Below are 5,681 nucleotides of genomic sequence, written 5' to 3'. Positions count from 1 at the left end.
AAAATTAAGAGATCAGGATTTGATATTATAACTAAATGGTCTACACATGTCTGACAGAAATTTTCTGAGATAGAATTAGATTTAAACCCCAGCATCTTGTTGACTGATCCAGGTGTAACCTACTTTCTCCTTGTCTAGCTGGAATGCCCTTATATAAGCAAGACCCTACCTCATGAATATGCAAACCATGCGAGTCTCTGATGATAAATACAGTATAGCCACACCAAACATCATATGAGCCATGTTTTCTCTACAGTCACTGAATCACAACATCCTCATCATGAAATGCAGCTGGATCATCCTCTTCTTGATGGCACTAGCTACAGGTAAGGGGCTCCTAAGTCCTAAAGTTAAGGGACCATACATTCTGGTGACAGCACTGCTCATTTTGCATTTCTTTCTACAGGGATCTACTCAGAAGTCCAGTTGCAACAGTCTGGGCCTGAGATTGTGAGGCCTGGGACCTCAGTCAAATTGTCCTGAAAGGCTTCTGGCTACAGCATTACAGAATACTATATAGAGTGGGTGAAGCAGAGGCCTGAACAAGGCCTGGAATGGATTGGAATGATTGATCCTGAGGATGGTGAAACTAAATATGCTCAGAAGTTCCAAAGCAAGGCCACACTGACTGCAGATACATCCTCCAACACAGCCTACATGGAGCTCAGCAGACTGATATCTGAGGACACTGCAATCTATTTTTGTGCTAGACACAGTGTTGCAACCACACCCTTAGTATGGTAGAAAAAGAAGAGGAGCAGGAAGCTTCCATAGGACTGAAATAAAAGACAATATTACCCTGAAGATTTGTCCAGAAATTGTCATTCTGAGTGTCCATGTGTCTGCCTCATCCTCACAGTTATGGTATGGTATTTTTCAATTTTTCTAAAGGATATCTATTGTGTTATAGTTAAAGAAGTGTCTGGGTAGTCTGGCTAAGGGTTAATGTATCTTGTTTATTTTTCTCAAAGAGCCATGACCTGCTTTTATTGACTTTTAGTATAGTTATTTTTGTTTCTACTTAGTTGATTTCAGCCCTGAGTTTGATTATTTCCTGCCTTCTACGCCTCTGGGTGTATTTGGTTCTTTTGTTCCAGAACTTTTATTTGTGTGGTCAAGCTGCTAGTGTATGCTCTCTCCAGTTTCTTTTTGGAGACACTAGAGCTATGTGTTTTCCTCATAGCACTGCTTTCATTGTGTTCCATAAATTTGGCTGTGGTGTGCCTTAATTTTTATTAAATTCTAAAAAGTCTTAAATTTCTTCCTTTATTTCTTCCTTGACCAAGTTATCACTGAGTAGAGAATTGCTAAACTTCCATGTGTATTTGGGATTTCTCTCATTTTTGTTATTGTTGAAGACAAGCCTTATTTCAAGATGGAATGTATGGAATTATTTCAATCTTCTTGATCTTCTTGTATCATTTGAGGCCTGTCCTGTGACTGATTAATGGTCAATTTGGAGAAGATACCGTGAGTCTCTGAGAAGAAGGTATATTCTTTTGTTTTAGGATGAAATGTTCTTTATATATCTATTAAATCCATTTGGTTTATATTTTCTTTTATTTTCTCTGTGTCTCTGTTTAGTCTTTGTTTCCATGATCTGTTCATTGCTGAGAGTAGCGTGTTGGGAGATAATCTGGTTTTACAGACACTGCCACTTGTCTGTGTCTGGATATTTAGTCCACTAGCAGTGGTTACTCATAATGCTAGATGCAGCAATACCTAGAGAGAATCCACAGATTTGTATAGACAAGGAAAATGATTGAAAGTTCTGTCATTATTGCCAGGTTGACAATGAAGAACATAATTTCTCTACATTTGAAGCAATAGCCTTTATGGACTTCATGTCTAACATCATTATCTTCAGTGTCCCTGGTCTAATTGAAATGTAATTTCCTAATGTTAAAACACTGGACAGTTTTTTTTAAGTAGAATTAATATATGATGTCAATTAAAGACATACTATATCCTTATTGCCACTGGATAATAGTGATGTCATGAATCAGTTATTATTGCATGATAAGTATTGTTGGGCCATAGTATGCTGTGCAATGATCGGGAGTTCCCAGGTGTTGTCACAGAAGTAAATACCCCTACTAATCACTATTATGGGTTGGAAAATATGTACCATTTCCTGTGCTAGTGTCTGATGCACTGTCAGAAAATCATGATGGCGGCAACATGGCTTCACTCTGCCTACTCAGCATCTCCTATATATTTCACTCTTAGGGAAGTCAGATTTCCTGTGAACAATTGAAGTATGGTTCACAATAACAGAGATGGATGTGTGGACTCAATTCTCAGTGGGAAGGAATAGTTCCTTATACAGAAATACCAGAGTGGAAGGCAGAAAGCATTTCCTCAGACATGTTTATGACTCAACCCTCAAAATCTCTCTGCCTTAGCCGTAATACCTCTACCTTCTCTGCTATCATTCCAACTGAATGTTTGGGGAATATCATGGGAGAGAGAAAGGAAATAACTAAATAACCCTAGCACGGGAAGGGATCTTGTAAATTATTTTACTTTTTGACATTAAACAATCATTGGAAACTGAATTTAACAAGAACTCTGGTTTCATTCTTACAGACAATAATTACAGTGTGGATGGGACATCAGTTCCTGAGGTCCTATCCCTGTATGATGACCCAAGGATACATGATTCTTCCTGAGGGAGAGACATTCATTTGTGTGTGTGTGTGTGTGTGTGTGTGTGTGTGTGTGTGTGTGTGTGTGTGTGGATTCCGACAGATTGTGCAGACCCTAGAGCTTGGACCTACACACATGAGCCTTTGTATAGAATTAATCAAACTCTGTACTGGGTAACTGTTTAATTGAGAATAGGACAGGAACTTGGAAGGGATAAGGTTTGGTGCTACTGGGAAGTAGCTTGAGGAGGGTATCACTGAAATATATACTTATAGGTATGAAATTTTCCACAATATTATTTAACAAATCTAATTGAAATGGATAATGAGAATACCTGTTTGAGTTATTTTCAAGTGCTTAAGTATAAATAATTCAAATATATAAAACCAAAAAATTAAAAATATTTGAGGCAAAGATAAACATACCAGTGAGAAGATGTGATGTATGCCTTTCTGAGCTTGAGTTACTGTATTCAAAAATAATTTTCCCTGTCCCCCCAAATGTTCTAATAGTTGATTTCTCTTTTTCTTTTAGAAAATCCAATCTCAGTGTCTAGTTATCACATCTCTTATACATTCAGCAGCTCATGGACATCTAAGATGATTCTATTCCAAAACTAGTTTGACTAATTTCAAATGTACAACATTAAGTTTGAGTGTTTTAGAAGTCATCACACTGATTTCAATACTATTATACTAATTAAACCTCCCACCGATAGTAATTAAAGATTTCCCTTTACTCACATTGGTAGCATGTAAATGTCTTTTAAGTATTATTATTCATTTTTAATGGTGCAGATGAAATTCAAATTTAGAGTAGGTTTGACTTTACTTGAGGACTAATGAAATTTAATTCATTTAAATTTTATTTAAAAACAAGAGAAAGTCTTTCCCCAGTATATTTTTTGAAGAATATTAGTAGATAGAATTTATAGTAAGCTAAAATATTAACCCAAATACTAATACTAACAGACAAAAGAATTAAACACAGATGATACTCTAAAAAGAAAACAAGAATTCATAGTATATATATGAACCAGTGTTCAGTATTCTTAGACATCAAAGAGAAGAAAATGAAAGATATTCATTACACCTTCTCATTTAAGTAAGAGTGGTTTTTCATCAAGAAAATACTCAATATATCTGGTATAAATACAAAGAAAAAAGAATTCATACATATTGCTGGTAAGAAGGTAAACTGGCTAAATCAAAATAAGTTATTGAAGTGTTATCACAGACACATAATATACAGTACTGTAATACTGCTCCTGCTGTTGAACTCATCTATTTCATTAGTATCTTCTGTAATAATTGCACCCCCTACAGCTTCAACCCATGAGCTGATGCTATAGCCAGAAGACATGCAAATGGAGATCCACACCCTCCTCATAAAAATCTATCCATACACTAGCTCTAGTTTAGGGGACTAGTCCTCATTTCCTCAGCCTTCAGTTCCCAGATTCAGTGGTCAGCCCTGAACACAGACCTTTCACCATGAAATTGTGGCTGAACTGGATATTCCTTGCAACACTTTTAAATGGTATTATAGTGAACAAGAGATACTGAATTTATAAGTGTTTGAAGTAAGAAGGACAGTGGATATTTGTGACATTTTCCTGACCAGAATTCTCTACTTTTGCAGGTATCCAGTGTGAGTGGAATATGCAAGAGGTTTGGTACAACCTGGAGGTTCTCTGAGAGTCCCCTGTGCATCTTCTGGATTCACCTTCACTGATTTCCACATGAATTAGTTCCCCCAGCCTGAAGGGAAGGCACCTGAGTGGGTGGGTTTAATTAGAAAGAAAGTTGGTACTTGCATAAAAGACTACAGTCCATCTGTGAAGGGTCAGTTCACCATTTCCAGAGATAATTCCCAAAATATCTTCTATCTTCAAATGAACACCCTGAGACCTGAGGACACTGCCACTTATTACTGTGCAAGATATTTACAGAGTGACATAACTTCAGTGTGGGTTCATGCAAAAACCTCCTTTCAGGGGTGCTCAGGACCAACAAGGGGTGCACATAGCCGTAAAAAAGACAGTGCATTTCTCCTACATGAATTATTTTTCATCTGAAAATGTCACTGGAACTTATAATACTTTATCTACTACAGAAGTCTTTGCATTGGAAAGTGACAGCTGAACAGAAATGCTACTCTGTGAGAAACTGTAATGTGGGTACAAATTTCTACTTGGAAAGGGAAATTTTGAAGGGATGAACACAGATGTGTTCTCTTTCCTATTATATGTTGTATTTAGACATATTGTTCTGCAACTCCTTGTGTATTAGTTTAATGAGTTGAACTTCTACAATAAATGGCACCTCCACATTCCTTTTAAAAGTACATTACAGTGTTATTCTACACCAAAATTTGGGGCTTAGTAAAATTATTGGAAAATGTATTGTACTAATGCAATTTTCATGCTTGATATTTATTCATATGATATGAAGGAATTACTCTAAATAAAATGAAAGATGGAATTTGTTTATAAAGTATGCCTTCATGAAAAATATTTTTCTATATTTTGATAAAAAGTAATTTATATTATACATATTACACTAAAGTAAATTTATAGTTAAGTTTTATGATGGACTTTCTGCAGAAACACTTTCCAAATATAGAACTCTGACACAGTTTGACATAATTCATTAATATAATATTCATTATTAGTTTTAAATCATAGTTTAAGCTAAATTGTAATACTTTACTGAGTGTCAAATGTCACCCAGACATATGAATTCAGTAGATAAAATATGTTTTTGTTACAATAGATACATATTGGTGATTTATGTTGTCTAAAGTCCAAATGAGTGAAAACAAAATATTCATCATATGTTCTCCATGTTTAACATCATGGGCATTCCTCAAAAGATAAAAACCGATAATGACCTTGCCTTCACTATCTCTCAATTGAACACCTTCTGCATACAATGGAAAATTACCCACAAGGAAAAGTACCCTCAGGGCCATAAAATAGTAGAACAAACTCATCAAATGCTAAATGCTCAATTTCTAACACAGAAGACAAC

General features: G+C 35.6%; 1 long non-coding RNA gene across 2 annotated transcripts; it reads left to right on the top strand.

Annotated features, from left to right (window-relative positions):
- Nucleotides 1-241: 241 nt before the first annotated feature.
- LOC108351313 (uncharacterized) lies at nt 242-5,144 on the top strand. Of its 2 annotated transcripts, XR_001838602.3 has the most exons (4): nt 242-326; nt 407-864; nt 1,428-1,489; nt 4,291-5,144. It is a non-coding gene; the product is annotated as an uncharacterized LOC108351313 (long non-coding RNA). The 2 variants fall into 2 exon arrangements; XR_005486344.2 differs by lacking the exon at nt 1,428-1,489.
- The last annotated feature ends 537 nt before the right edge of the window (nt 5,145-5,681 follow it).

Source organism: Rattus norvegicus, chromosome 6 (assembly GCF_036323735.1).
Source record: "Rattus norvegicus strain BN/NHsdMcwi chromosome 6, GRCr8, whole genome shotgun sequence".
NCBI lineage: Eukaryota > Metazoa > Chordata > Mammalia > Rodentia > Muridae > Rattus > Rattus norvegicus.
This window is presented reverse-complemented; position numbering and strand designations above follow the sequence as displayed.